The following is a 15,602-nucleotide window of genomic DNA, read 5'->3' on the forward strand; positions in this document are numbered from 1 at the left end:
GTGGGAATGGAATGGCACATCCCCAATCAATTGTACTGTTCAAGGTATCCCACAGGATTGTTTCAATTTCACCCACGGGCCACCTTGGGGGGCACCACACTCCATTGCGCCCGACCCCGACAATGTTACTCTCCCCATTCCCCCACTCCCTCAAACCATCTTACGAATGGTGAAAATTAAATTTTCCACTCCGGGCACCCCGTGCCATTGGTCAGGATGTCATACCACTTTGTGCACTTTCAGAACCTCCACGGCGAGGGGGTCTTTTGAGGATGCTGAAGTATTTCGCCTATTCCCTGTAAAAGCATTTATAACGATGGGCAGTCACTTTGGTCCACCCGCTCATCGCGCTGCATTCAAATTCATTACCAGACGCTTTAGCCCACATCTAAAACCGTTATTGGCCCTCTTTAACACTAGACACCCCCCCACCAATAGCACTGATCCCACCTCCCCACGATACTATGTTCTATTGTCAACAAGACGAAAACTCAACCCAAGCCGTTCTGTACAGTCACTTTCCCTATCATTTCAATGTGTGTTGTATTTTGGTCCAAGTCACGGTATGCCCCTATGAGTTTTCCAATGTTACCCATTGGACTGCCCCGCTTACGTTTCCCAACCATGTCCGGAGCACCTGCAATGTGATCCCCAATGAACAAATTACAGGTGTCATGGGGGAGTCGAAATTCTGGTCTAATATGACTGAAACTGAGCGCAGGAAGTTCACCACTGGGTGGACCATGTATGGCATGTTTGTTACTAGAGCCTCCGCCTTGGCATTGGCCATCCAGCAGCTGCAAACTCTGGAATTGCTAGCCAAACTGGCCAATAGTACGGCGGACGCTTTGGAAGTATTCAACCGGCAGTTGCAGGATACTTCTAAGGTTGCCTTCCAAAACCGCCTTGTGCTGGATTTCATGTTGGCCAAAGAAGGTGGGTTCTGCGTAGTGCTTAACCTCACTGCGCCAGATGAGACCTGTTGTCTCGTTATCTATAACGCTTCGGAGCCCCTTTCTAGAGCCATCAATCAAATCCGAAAGGTAGCTGAAGATACGCATACAATTGTCCAGACCCCCTTTAATTGGCTAGCTGAAACATTCCAATCCGTATTTAACCTCCAGCTTTCACCATGGTTGGCAAATCTACTAACTCCCCTATTTACAGTTCTAATTGTTGTATTGATAGCATCCTGTTGTGTTGGTTTGATCATCCATTGCATTCGTCGTCAAATTACCTCGGCTATGCAGGTCACCTACTATGAGTGCCTTCCTCAAACGAGTAACGCTTGCCGCGAGATACAAAGTGTACTGTAATATTGACTGGCAGCCTAATCGAAACTTGGTTTAGTTGATTGAATTTATTCACTTAACTCATTACAGTTGGTATTACGCTGCACCATTCGTTTGTTTGTAACCTCCCTAGCAGAGATCAAACGTGTTAAGTCTGTTTTGGTCTCTGTTGTAAGTTTTTTTTGGCTCACATGGCCAGGGGGGCATGTTGTGATCACTATGTTTGTTAAGTGGCCATGTTCGCCAATCAGAAAAAAGTTACACAGAGTTATGTAACAGTTACTAGGCAGACCGGAGTTGTTTTTCTGCCATCAATGTAAGAGATAAGCGGTAGCTAGAACTTTCCACAAGGAGGAGTCCAGCGTCAGTCAGTCAGTGCCATGGGCCTATCGAAGGGTGCCTCACGCAATCACACCACCGCACCTCACCTTAAGCTTTAAAAGGAGCCTCCACCTGATCGTCAGGGTCCTTTCTGCGTCTAACGGACTCGGAACGATTTACGGCAGATTATTACGGATACGGCTCGGCCTTCGGAGTGGCCAACCGAAGGAGGACGCAGAGACCCGCCTGATCCCGGCGACCTGAAACCCCAGAAACTACTCACCAGCCAGGTTCATCGGTCTTGCGCACCATTAGGGCGCGTGAGGCGTGGTGAGTTCTAGCCGCTGCGCGGCTACGTTGATAGTCACTAATAAAAGCTACCAGGCCTGTTCACTGTTCTCCCGCCTATTCGTGATCTGTAGTAAGCCCGACCAGGGAAAGATCCTGCAACAGAGATGTTCCAGGCCAGAGGAGTGCTGTTCTATCCATACTAGTCTCTTCTTTTCACAATAAAAGCGGGGATCGACGGGAGCCACTTCCATGTAGTGATCCCTGGTAATGTCTCTGACAGCCAAGAGCTCCTGAATCAACAAAAATGCTAAAGTGCACAAAGATAAAGATACAGACACTGCTTTTGTCATACGAAAGAAGAACAGTAAAAGCAGCGGGGTTCCTTCCACTTCTTCCACCATCAGAGAGATTTCACCATCATGGAAGGTTTTGTAATATTCATTCAGCCCATTCTCCTCTTATTGTTTTTACCTCTGACTCCTAGTTCTACTTCTTGGACTGTCTTTGGCAACACCCCTCCCTTTAGGGAAATGACACTTTCCCTGTCTCCCTCTCTCTGTTGCTTCTTCCTTCCCTCTCTTCCTGATTCTCCCTTCCCATCTTGCTCCCAATCAACTCTCCATGCAGCCTTCAGAGCATGAATGACCCTGCAGGCATTTCACCACTGAGTCCTGCAGGGACTGTAGCAGCAGCGATGGTGGCAGAGGGGAGAGGTGGAGGTTACATCATGTATGCAGGCCTGTGGAAGGGGGAGAGGGGCTGATGGAACTCACTGTCCTTAAAGGGTCTGAGGTATATGTGAGTCAAGAGAGAGGCTGCTGATCAGTTTGCAAGCTATTTCTTGGCAAATGAAAGGCAGGAGTATCATCAACGCTTTGACGTCAATCAGTTCAGTCTTTAGCAGTCAAAATTGCCCTGATACCCTACACTGTCAACTGATCCTGCTGCTGGTTCACACCTTTCTCAGTTATGCGCGTCTGTTCATCCATGCTGCCATCTGCAGCATCCCATGATGTACTATGGTAGCAACTGGGAACAGCCTTGCAGTCTCCAGGGAAGACATATCCCAGACAAAGGAGCATTTCCCCTTAGGTCTGCCATCTGAGACAGCATCATCAGCAATCCCTTGCAGCCTAGGTTGACTGTCTTCCATGATGTCCTGGTCTGAAGATGGCTGACAAGGCCAATCTGGGATCTACAGGCTGTCTCTTTCTTCAAGGAGGGAGGGAGGTGCTGCCTGATTCATGACAGTGCTTGGCTCCCAAAGTGCCATGATTAACTCAATGATTATCTATCCAGAAACCATTATGAACACCTGGTGTGTATACTGCTAGAAGGATTTGACAAACAGCTCACCATATCTTGGGAATGCTGACTTTTGAGCAAGTCACTTACTTTGGACAATGAAGGCAGACTTCTTAGTTCCCCCTCTGCGTACCACCCCCTCCCTGAAGCTCCCAGTGGTTCATACTGTAAACACTTGCAGAGGTTAAATGCATGCAAACAGAAACCCAAGCCCTTGACTTTTTTTGTGAAAATATTTCTATTGCTCTTAGATCCTGTAAAAATTTTATTTACAAAACCTACATGTTGACCTTAAAGTACCTGACAACTACTCTGAGCCTTTCCCAGCATCATTAGTGTTTTTGTGCTGCTCCAAACAGGAAAAATGCTCTTGGAAAAGCTCTTAGAAGCTCAGAAATGGGTCACTCAAAAAGTAATCATAACCCAAAACTTAGAACTGTTCATTCCAGCTTTCTTAATCTTCCTTCAGCAAATGATGGACTCTGGGGTCAGGAGGAGAGAATGGATGTCAACACGTGGCAGCAAAAGCCCAGTTGTAGATACTTAAGTACTTCAGGCATGACTGACCTTGTGTCCAAGGCAAAAGACAAGACTGTAAAGTCCTGCCTAATGTGTCACTCAACATACAGAAACCCCAAGAGGAACTGTGAGCTCATGTGAACATGTCAGTGATACGCAGTATTAATACCTTCCACTTACTGCCAGGCAAAGCCCTTTATTTATCAATAATTTCATCTCCATAGATAATATTTATTTCCTGATTTAGTAGCTACAGACATGGCTATGGAAACCAGTATTTGCTACAAAATTGTACTCTAGGATCCAAAGTCTCATTATCCAGAGTTTCAAAATGAAGGATTCAAAGCCAACAATGAAAAAAAAAGGCATTTTGGATATAAACCCTCTTGCTTCAAGGCAGGGAAGAGCTTCAAACTAGGAATGGTTGGAGAAAAGCTTTTGTGATAAGCAGTTCTTTTCAGTCTCCTACTGCTGAATTTATGGACTTCTCTGAAACAACTGGTACTAGCCACTGTTGGAGACAGGATACTGGAATCTAAGGGTTAGATTTGATTCCAAAGTGCAAACCTATTTCACCTTGCTCGAGTCTTTGAAAATTGGTTATTGTGCCTACTTTTGTAAAATGTCTTCATCTTAACTTTCAGATTGAATTATAAAAAGCAGTGAGGAAAAGGGGTTCCCTCCCACCTCTTGCATGAATGCATTTTTCTGGCATTCGAGCTGGACTAGAATCATTTAGCCATCAAGTTTCAATTAGGTGTCTAATAGCTGGAATAGTGCCTGTTTTCTAGTCTGATTAGATATGGTCATTCCTAGCTTCCTCATTTTCAATGTAAAAAACATTTCTAACCCCATGGCGATGATGAAAGCCTTTAGAGTGTGAAACTATTGTAAAAAAGAAACTTCCACATTCCTCTGAGTCTGTAGGAATCCTGAAACAAGACTTGTGAACTGTTTTCATTCACCCTAATAAGATGTTAACTCTAAACATGGTAATGACAATCACAATGATGGCATTATTAAAAATTGCTTTGCTGGTCCTTTGCTGGAGGAGCTGTTGGATTGAAGTGAGCATGACATAAAATGGAGGTGGGGAGGCTTGGGAACAGGGCAGGGAGAATAGTGATTGGGTTTGTATTGCATAGGAGTGGCTATACCCAGATGGGAGTCTTTATAGGAGAAAGAGATATGAGAGTACACATGACTGGGAAGTAAAGTGAAGCTGACTAGCTTGTTGTGGGCGTATACCCACTTCTGGAAAGTCCATGACTCCCAGGCTTCACACTACACTTCCCTGCATCTGTTTGGGGTTGGAACTTACCTTCATGGCTTGGAGTCACCTGGGGCAAGAGCCTCAACCACCTTCAGCCAGAGCAACTATTGACTCAGACCCACAGCAGAAAGCTCAGGGCAGCATCTTGGTAAAAGAGACTGCTGTGCAAATTCCTTTGGTGGTTGCCCTACCAAATCTTTTGTTCAGTTCAGATTGGTACAGAAAAGACTGAAAAAGCTACTGGGAATATCAACAGTTTCCATTCTTCACTCACATAACTTAGAGCTTGAAGGATGATTCATGTTTCTGAGGAGTTGTTGCTGTTTTGTTAATGTGTAGAAATACATTTCAGCAAAATCACTAAACAGTTACTGCTAAAGCAACATGAACCTACTGCCCTCAGCCCCAGTCTTGGGAGAGGCTGCCTTGGACCTGAACATGTTCATACCAATGTTACACTAATGTAAATTATACTGGGATCCAAAGAAAACAGACATGCTGTTACTCCATATTACAGTGCCATACTACCAGGTATTAAAGTGCTTTTCTGGCAGGGGAGCAGGTATTAAATTAATTATTGAGCAACCCCTGATAGCTGTGGACAGATGACACAAACGCTGATGTAATTTATACCAGTGGAATTTTACCCTGATTCTTTTATGGATCATTATACACTGCATTGGTCAGTTTCTTCGCTATCTCTTTACAATTGTGTAAATAACTCATCTATCCAGGCCTTGAAATGAAAGAACCCTCACACCCAGGGTTTGGAGTATCTCTAAGACTGATCCGTGTATGTTAATAACACTATTTGCATTAAAGTGTTGCTTAGGTCAACTGAGATCAGGGCAATGCTATGCTAAGAGCTGTACAAACATAGAGGAAGAGACAGTCTTTGCTCTGAAGAACTTGAAATCTCAACAAACAAAAGTAGGGTGGGAAGTAGAAATTCATGAGTTTGCCCCAGTCACACAGCAGGTAAATGTGAGAAGCAGGGATGATAATGTCTCCTGACTCGAAGCTCAGTGCCCCACCTACTGGACCATAGTACCCCTCATGTAGCTGCAGGGGCCAGGTAGTCAGGGGGTTACTGGACCCATGGAAGTGTAGAGGATTCTCACACAAGGTCTGCAAACCGTGTCCCTCTCAAGCCTCAGAATGACTCCTCCATTTCAAGAGTCTTCCCACTGCATCGAGTATGAAAGAATGCATTAATACTTGAAAAAACCCTTTATAAGTGCTTTGGTTTTAGCAATGATGGACATTATTCATTCATGCAGCCAATGAAAGGAAGCCACCTGGTGACGAATTCGGTTTCTCCATCTTTCTCTTGCTGGGTCATTTCCCCGCCACAACCCTTATCTCCTTGATTTTGCTGAACATGAGACATGCTTGTTCTTCCTCCTTTATTCAGGTCCATAGGCAGCTGTCTGTCTGCTACAAGCAGCAGTTCTCCTGAGGAGGACTTGCCTTAATTGCAGAAGGTGTCCAGCTCTCACAGCTTTCACTGGAGGTCCCAGTGCACCTCTAGTGTGTTGCTACTGAAGCAAATTGACCACATGGTTCTCATATCCTCTTCCTCCATAGGAAGAGGGAAGCAGATGGAGGAGTGAATCCCAGAGGTCAATTAGACAAGGAAAACAGAAATCTTGGGGCTGGGCTGGAAGTGACTGGGGGAGGAGTCTGGAGTTTTTACTGACTTGCCACCAGCCCCAACACTCTCCACACTTCAACAATCAAAGGGAAGCCTGTGTAATTAATACTATTTAGGCCAGGTTAATGACAGGGGGAAATGTCTCTTGTCAGCCCAGCTTTGCCTGTTGGTCCTGATTTAGCAACATGAAAGCATTTTTTCTGATTAGCTGTTCAGTGAAGGAGATTAAAGAGATGGCCATGAAATGTTTTGTTTAATGTGATGAATGTAAAGGGACTGTTAGCACAGGGGAAGGGAAAGAGGAGAGGACACAAAAAGAAAGAGAGGTCTGGAACAGCAGATGGTGCTACGGCATGAGACAGGCACAACTGGGTGTAGGAAACCTGGGACTGGAATAGTTGGGGGACTGCAGGTGAGGAGTGAAGGGTGCTGATCTAGCTGGAGTTGGGACTGGAGGACAGCACTGCAATACTTTTAAGGGAGGTCACAAAACAGTGAGCAAAAGAAAACCAGTGGCTCTAATTTATTTAGATTTTTGAAAGGCTTGTGATAAAATCCCTCACAAAAGGCAACCTGATTACAGAATTTAGCTTTCTCATTTGGTTATCAATTGAAATTTTTTGCGGGGGAGCTAGAACACAAAGAGGTGCAATGAATGGCTGTTTCTGAGCATGGAAGAAGTTTTAATAGCAGGATGCTCCAGGGAACATACCCCTAGCTGTCTAGTATAGTTACTAAAGTGACACTGGTTAAAAGTTAAACGAAAACAAAATGTCTTATTTGTCCCTAAAAGAGATGGTAGTAGACTTCATTAGAATCATTCAACTGCCCTCCAGAATACTGCACATTTAATGATTTATATTGATTGCCCTAATAGAAATTCAAAATCTAATCAGTGAAAATAGGTTAGTGCATTTCAATTTCTGTGTACAGTCAATTTCTGGGAAATTTCACTTTCTGGTTCTCTGGTGTTATCAGGCTGTAGAAATGATTAGGGACCAGGATGAGTTAATAGCAGAATGAAAAATGTTCTTAGTTGGGGGAAGAAGGTGGGCATCCTGGAAATATTCCCCCAATGTTTATAAAACATTGAATTTAAACAAAGAGAAATGTTAGGGTGAAATCAGCCAGTCCTGTCTCTTTAATAATTCTGGGAAGGTGGGGCTGGAGCGGAGGCACATACAAAATTATTTAGAAAGGTAATTGGTTTACAAGGTAGAAGACAAATGTCCTTGTAGATAAGAGCAAAGTGCTGGACATTGAAGGAATAGAGTAAGATTTCTGAACAAACTAAGCATTCTGAATGAGCTGTAGCCTGAAGGTAAACAATCTCATTATCTTCTCCAGCAGTGGATTGCAGTGGACAAGAAATAACACAAACCACAAGGAAGGTTGTTATAGGGGCTTTTCTATAAGCAGATAATGTGTCCTCCTTTGGAACCCTGGTTTTGACTGTGGTCATCTCCTCTCCGAAAGGTTGGCATGGAAATAGAAAAGTTCCCAAGAAAACAATGGAAACACCAATAGGCATGTAAAGCTTCAGTACAGGTGAGAGAAATGCGGACCAATTATGTAGAGAAGAGAAATTATAATGGAATATCAAATAATGACACGCTAAAGGACCTCTTTTATTATGTAACCACAGAAGAGGGCGCACAGTGAAATTTTAAAAGGCAACATATCTGGACTCTATAACCTCGAGAAGAAATTCCTAGCAAAGACCAAGGGCTAGAAACAAAAGTGAGATGAAATCATTTCTGAGAGAAGGCACAATTTTTTAACAGGGAGATTAAACATTGACATAAGCAACTAAGGGAGGCACTTGACTCTTCATCTCCTCTAGTCTTGTATCAAGCAGGAGATATGCTGAAGTTAGACACACATATTGTGCTCAGTGCAGGGGTAACTAAATGAGATTCTATGGTTTATGTTATACAGGAAGTCACAGTAGATGAATCAGTGTACCCAGGTTCAAAAGAAGATTTGGTATTTCTATGAATGAGGACATCATACATTTTTCAGTTAGCTGCAAGTCAGGAAGAAAAGTCTCGTGCCGTGGTACAGGGGCATTTTCACTGACTGGCATTCTTGCATCCTGGCCTCTGGCTTCTATTCTATTCTGTCCCATTTGGGAAGAGCACAGAACAACTGCAGATGCTTCCTCAGCCTGAAGAAAGGTGTTTGTATCCAAAAGCTTGCAAAGAAGATTTTTTTCCAGCTACTTTAGGTGGTCTAATAAAAGATATCGGATTTACCCTAAGAACCTTGTCTGCCTTCTGCCATGGTAAGCAGCCATTGTTAGTTAGGATCATTGTGTTGAGAGTTATCCCTTTTTTGAAGATCCTGCCATTGGCTATTGCTAGATGCAAGAAGCTGGACTAGAAGGAGAGATCCTCTACCCAACAATGCACGGCAGTTATTTATCCGTATTGTGTGTGTGAACGTGCATGTGTGTACACACCTACTGCAGCACTGAGCAAAGTAGTCTGATGGAGGTCTGCTCCATTTTGTGGCTTGAGTTTTAACTGATCAGTACTGTGTGTACCATAAGCCACAGCATAACATTGCAACTAGTTCCAGTTGGGTCATGACAGGGCCTCAAGGTACGGTTCTCCACAAGTCCCACAAGCCAGCTTGTCAAACTTCCCTTGACAATAAGAGAACAAACTCCTGTCAATTAAGGCAAAATCATAGTTTTTCTTCCTCAACTTTTCACCATTGTGCCTAAAAACTTCTCATTTTCTCTTCTGGTCAAACATGTCCCAAACCTGATTCATTTGTACTAAGCATTGCTAATCTAAAAACTGGCATACTTAGTTGGAAACATCTAAATGACATAAATCCCAGCTGTTGTCTCTTGCATGGAGAAGATTCCTAAGAGACCTTCTCAGGCCCTCAGCTCCTGTTCTCAAATTGTTTTCTCGATTTTTATAAAGCACTTTTAGTGACATTTCTTAGTAGCACTTGACTTCATGAGCTGTGACCTATCCCAGTAACCATTGACTTCATGAGCTGTGACCTATCCTGGTAACCACTGGCCAACTGCATACTCTAGAGTTTTGTCAGCTAATCAGCAGCTCCCCCCACCCGCTTTTTGTGTTATGCTTATTTTATGTAAGAAAGAAAACTTGGCATACAGCTATACCTTAAAGTACTACCACACCACTGGCTGAAAGAAATAACGTAAGAGTAGTAGAGTAGGTAAAAAAAAACCTGCAAGTGGTCATTAAGTGGTAACATTTTCACAGAAAGCAGTAAATCTGTCATTCTGGGGTTTATCATTGCAAACAGGCTTTATTTTAAAACAAATAAATAAACCGGTAAAAGTCACCTATTAACAGGTGTTGTCTACAGGCCAAACCTGGAATTAAAGCCCATAATTGACAGTTGCCTATTTATTCTACCTGCTATTTATAGTCAGTCAGATCTCTAAGCATCAACCTTTATTTTCCTGTATCTTTGCCATTAATCCATTTGCTGTCAACATTTTAATAGAAATATGGATCTCAAATATACTCTGTGGTCCTGCAAATTGCTGACATCATCTGTTCCCCAGGGCATAGTGCTAAGGCTTGCCTACATAAGGGAAGATGATGAGAAGGTAAACTGGGAAAGAAAGCAGACTGTAGATGAAACAGAAGAAAGATTCCTCCTTTAATGTTGTGCCAAATCTCCGTATTACTTTTGTGGGAAATACACTTGACCTAGTTTCCCCATTCACTTCTGTATTGTGGCCTGCAGGAGTGAAGGAGTTAATCTTTTTCATGTACCGGAGAATGGGTAGGAGTCATAAAGGCTGTAAACATAGTGGTTGGTAAAAATGAACTATGGAGAAGTGTCAACATACAAATGGATTTGATTCAGAAAGACAATGAAGAGCCAGGGGCTGGACCATTAACTGTGAATGACTGCCAGCAGAGCCAGGCAGAGCATGTGAAAGCAGTGGGACAGGAGCCGGAAACAAAGGGCTGAGGTGGCTCTGCTGCCTGGTGCAGGGACAGGGTGGGAATAGGGGAAATGCCGAAGTGGACTGTTTTTTTCCACCAGCCTAAAAGCCCTAAAGCACTGAGCTCCAGTTGCCTAAGAAGTGCTGTCTTATGTGGGGAAAACTCTCCTGTGACACAACAAGATACCTACATATTAGGACTGTGTGAAGAGGCTAGTGTTTGCTTTGGATTTGGCCACTTTGAGGGACAGTGATTTGATTTGGTGATTTGAATCACTGTCCTGAATCGATTCGGCTGAATCTGATTTGGAGATTTGGCTGGGCAAAGCCCCCCATGCAGCATGGGCAGTTGGGGGCAGCAGGGACCCCCCCGGCAGCACCCGGTGAGTACCGGGGCTTTTTTCTAAAAGGCCGTGAGCTGGGGTGGGCAGGGCACCCGTGGGGGAGGGCTCCCTGCTGCAGCCACCGGGGACTGCCTGAATCATCAAAGCTCCCTGAATCTTTTCTGAAGATTGGGCCAGCTTTGAATTGATTCGGACCTTTTAATTGGTCCCGATTTGATTGTGATTTGGAGATTCTGCCACTGAATTGGGCTGAATCTCCTCTGAATCAAATCACCACCCAAAGCTTCGCACAGCCCTACTACGTATTACATGGCTTCCAGGAAGGTCTGTCATGGAAACTCACATTGTCTTGAACTTGCTGGAAGAGTCTTGAGGTAAGAAAAAATATGCTGAAGCCAGAAAGTGAGAGCTAGCCTCACTTTTAGGGCAGCTGCAGGATTCACCTTTGCAAAAAGTAGAGGCCTGAAGTCTAGCCTTACAGGCGGACACTTTCAGAGGGACTGGATGAAGGTGGGAAGTCTAACATGCCCAGTGGACCTGTAACATAGATATCACCCTTTATGAAAGGTTTTGTTTGTGCTAGGCTGGGAACAAAGTTAAGAAATAGGAGGTTAGGTCCTTTAAGTTGTAAACTGTCAAAACCCTGTGGACATCAGTGGAGCCAGCAACCATCTTACAGCAGCTGAGGCTCTTGTGCTGTGGTTAGATTCAGTTTAAAACATACTAACCCTGGTAGTGCCAACCCCTCTTCCAGTCCCCACCCTCCTGAAACATAGTAAATCAGGAGAAGCCACTCTGTGTTAGAGGACTTGGAGAAGAAGCAATTGGAAAGGCAAAGCGAATAGCTGAAGAACTGGCGACACTGACAGGTTAGCTGGAGCGAGCAGCAGTGGTTTCTGAAGACCCTAACTATGCCAATTTTTTCCTGCAGCTGAGCCAAACCTGATGCGGGCTGGGAACAGAGTCCGCTTGGTTCCATGGGTGCAGAAGGGCAAGAAAGAGGTTTCAGAACTATGTGTAATATACTCTGAAATAGCCAAGGGCACTGCACTTGTTGGCTGGCTGGGAATGTAGCACTTAAGGAGGACACAATTTTTTACAGGTTGTAGCTGGGTGCCCAGCTTCTATTAAAATCCCAAGGGCACCTTTGTGCCTTTGAAAATCTCTTTCTAGTTGCTTAGGGATGCCAATCACTTTCAATAGCCATAAGAGCATTAACCAGCCTGATGTGTTAAACTAGCCTTTACTTTCTACACTTGTGCTTATTTACATATTGGCTGTTTCAGGCATTGTATTGTGCTGTAGGGCAGATACCAGTGATGCCTCACCTTTCAAGTTACCTTTACCTCAGTTCATGGATGGTACACAGGACAGAACTCTGAAGTGCAGAGGAGTTATTAATTCCTAACCACTTCAAACAATTGAATGTAGAAGTTTTAGGAATAAATATTAACTGCAGCACATGACTGTGGTCAGAGCACCAAAGAAAAAAAAGGATAAACAGACATCCAGATTAAAATCAGAGACACATAACAACAGAAGAAGTGACCATCTGGACCTCAGGGAAGCTGAGAACTAAGGCCCAAGCAATACAGAGGAAGGGCTCTCTTGTTCTGCCATTGTACCCTGCCTTCCTGCCCCTCGGTCACTCAGTCCCATATTCTGTTCCCGATGTGTTCAATCAGTCCCTCAAAAGGGAGCATATTCTGGTAGCAAAGGAACATAGAAATGGCTACACTGGCTCAGACCCATGGTCTGTCTAGTTTAGTGCCCTGTCTTTGATAGTGGCCAGCATGAGGTGCCTGAAAGGTATAGGAAGCTTGCAGTAGGCAGCTGAGGGGTCATCTTCCCTTCCCCACCCCCACTGGGCCTTATCCTGATCACTCTGTGTTTGAGACTGGACTAAGCCCTGAAAAGATCTTATATCCCCTCCAAAGCATGCTGTTGAGTTATGATGATTCTGCAGGTTGTTGATATCCATGTATGCATCCAATCCTCTTTTGAATCTTGCTAAATTCATGCACTAAATGATTTTTTGTAGTAATGAACTCCTTCTTTGAGTGGGTGAAAAAGTATTTCCTTTAATTGCTTTTGAACGTCCTATCTTTTAGTACATACTTTTTAATCTTTTACTTCAATTGCCTGTCCCCTTGCTCTGCTTCCAGGAGACAGGCAAGAGAGACACTCTAACTCCATCTTCTCTGCAGCACTCATGGTTTCCTATATGCTTATTGTGTCCCCTGTGATCTGTCTCCAAGGTAAGCAATCCCCAAACCTCTTCAATTGCTCTTCATACAAAAGGATTCCTAAGTCCTGCCGGATTCTCAGGGTCCTCTCCTGAGCCCAGTTTAGTGCTGCAGTGTCCTGATGAACTGCAGCGTCCAGCTCTGCACACAGTATTCTATACGAGGCTGTGCGATTGATTTATAGAAGAGCAGCCTATTATTATTCCAACCTCTTGTTCTTTGCTCATCCCAACATCCTGTTTGCTTTTTTTGATAACAGCTGCCCATTGAGAAGAGGTTTTCATTGAGCTGGCAACAATGACACCTAGGTCCATTTCCTGAGCTGCTACAGTTAATTTAGAACCTTGTAAAGCACATGAGTAATGGATGGCTTTTTGCTCCACTGTGTGTTTGCATTTATCATCATTGAATTTCACCTGCTTTTGTGCTGTCCATTCACCTAGCTCAGTTAGATCCCTCTGAACTTCCTCACAGTCCTATTTGGTCCCGACTAATATAAATAACTTTGTGTCATCTACAGATGTTGTGGCCTCTCTGTGTGCCTCCCTTTCCAGGTCATTAAACAGCATGAAGCCTAGAACAAAACCTTGGAGCACCTGCTGTTAACCTTTAATAGCAGCCAGCAGCAAAGAAGAGCTACCACCTCTATTTTGGCCAGGAGAGGAGGCAGCTGAACAATGAGCAAAAGCAGATAAGTACCAACGGGGTCCTACTGCAGTCTGGAAAAATTTGAGGATGTTGCCTCCACTGAAGGACATCTGGAGTGGCAGAACCCCCAGATATAAGCCAGCCTCCATATGCAATAGTGAAGATTCAGAGCAGGGTTTAAACAATGGAAGATATGGCAGTGAAGACACTAAAGTCTGTCCAGACAGTTGCCACATGGCAACTCTACCTTTTCTTGGTCCTGGATGTATGGTCATCTGCTCCTACTAGGTGTGGAGTGACTGGGTCACCTCTGCATCCTTTCACAGTGACTGGGTGACCTCTGCATCCTTCAGAATGTCAGGTCTACCATGGAAAGGTGTCTAGGAGAGTGCTCTTAGCCTCACAGCATAATACTAAAGGGACATCAGGAGTTAGTGTCTTTATCCATGGTGCAAAAGAAGTGGGCACAGGCATTCCATGAAAAGCCAGTGCATGTATATAGCATTTGGACTCTCTGATCAAACTTCCTGAGGTCATTTTAAATACTCCCTGTAACTTCAGTCAGGCCCATATTGGGCCTTGAATCCTTTGTGGAGGGGTTATTGAAAAACAGTGTTACCGCTGGCAACTGAGTCCACTGAGTCTCCTCTCCTAGACTACCTGGAGTCAAGAGAAAAGTTCTTGCTTGCTTCTGAACCTCAGTCAGCAGAGCTTTATTCTGTGGCTGGCTTATCACTTGACAGTATTTTAAGATGCATTATCAAGATGGGATGGAGGAGCCTCCAAGAAGCTACGTTATTTGCCAGCACATACTAATTTGTGATTCAAATAATAAATTTCATAGATACTAGGGCTGGAATTTAAATTTAAAAAATATGAAAGAAAATTACGGAACAGCCATCAGATTGTGTGGAAACAAAGCTGGTTTTAAGACCCCACTTGAGGAAGTGCCCTTATTCCAGAAGATACTAGTTAAATCTTAAATCCTATTTAAGTGGAGAGAATTTGAGCTCTATTCGCTCAAAATGGAACATCAGTGATTTTTCCAAAGAAAGGTTTAAAAGCAGAATCATGACAGGGTTCTTCACAGGAACTTGATTGTGCAATTTTTTCTCAAGTTAAAATGTACTTCCCCACAGAAATCATCTCACTGAACTCAGTGGGATGAAGCACATGAGCAAGCATTTGTGTACTGAAGCAAAAATTTTACTACCAAGTGCTTTTCAAACACTTGGCCAGATTCTCAGCAGATGTAAATTAGTAGAGTCCCATCACATTTCCAGAAACCAAGCTGAGCTCTGCCAGACCAAGAATCTGGCTTACATCCACGTGAATTTAAGTTCACTTTCATGCAAATCATAAACATGAATTTCTGTATTAGTACTGATCATGTCACAGGTTATGTAGTCAACTTTTCCAAATGTGAAAAGAGAGCTCACGGAGGTAGTTAGGTCAAAGGACGTGGTCATCATGAGTGACCTGAGCTTTCCAGACATCTGCTGGGAAGAGGAGTCGGCCAGGTCTGACCACTCACATAGGTTCCTATCTCAAATCCAGGACCTCCATCTAACCCAGGAGGTGCACAGCCCCACCAGGGCAAATGCCTTGTTGGACCTGGTGCTGGCCACGGGTGACGACCTGGTGAGGGGGCTGCGGGTGCGCGACCACCTGGGCAACAGCGATCATTGCCTGCTGGAATTTACCATCCAGCGCAAGGTGGCAAAGGCATGCAGTAAGGCAGCAGCCCTAGATTTCAAGAGGGT

The 15,602-nt window shown here is 44.1% G+C and overlaps 1 long non-coding RNA gene across 2 annotated transcripts; it reads left to right on the forward strand.

Annotated features, from left to right (window-relative positions):
* The first annotated feature begins 13,075 nt into the window (after positions 1-13,075).
* Positions 13,076-14,689, forward strand: LOC109319858. 2 transcript variants are annotated; one of them, XR_002103646.1, is made up of 2 exons: positions 13,076-13,203; positions 13,712-14,689. It is a non-coding gene; the product is annotated as an uncharacterized LOC109319858 (long non-coding RNA). The 2 variants fall into 2 exon arrangements; XR_002103647.1 differs by having other exon boundaries at positions 13,746-14,689.
* Positions 14,690-15,602: the final 913 nt, after the last annotated feature.

Source organism: Crocodylus porosus, unplaced genomic scaffold (assembly GCF_001723895.1).
Source record: "Crocodylus porosus isolate Cpor-Errol unplaced genomic scaffold, CroPor_comp1, whole genome shotgun sequence".
Classification (NCBI taxonomy): domain Eukaryota; kingdom Metazoa; phylum Chordata; order Crocodylia; family Crocodylidae; genus Crocodylus; species Crocodylus porosus.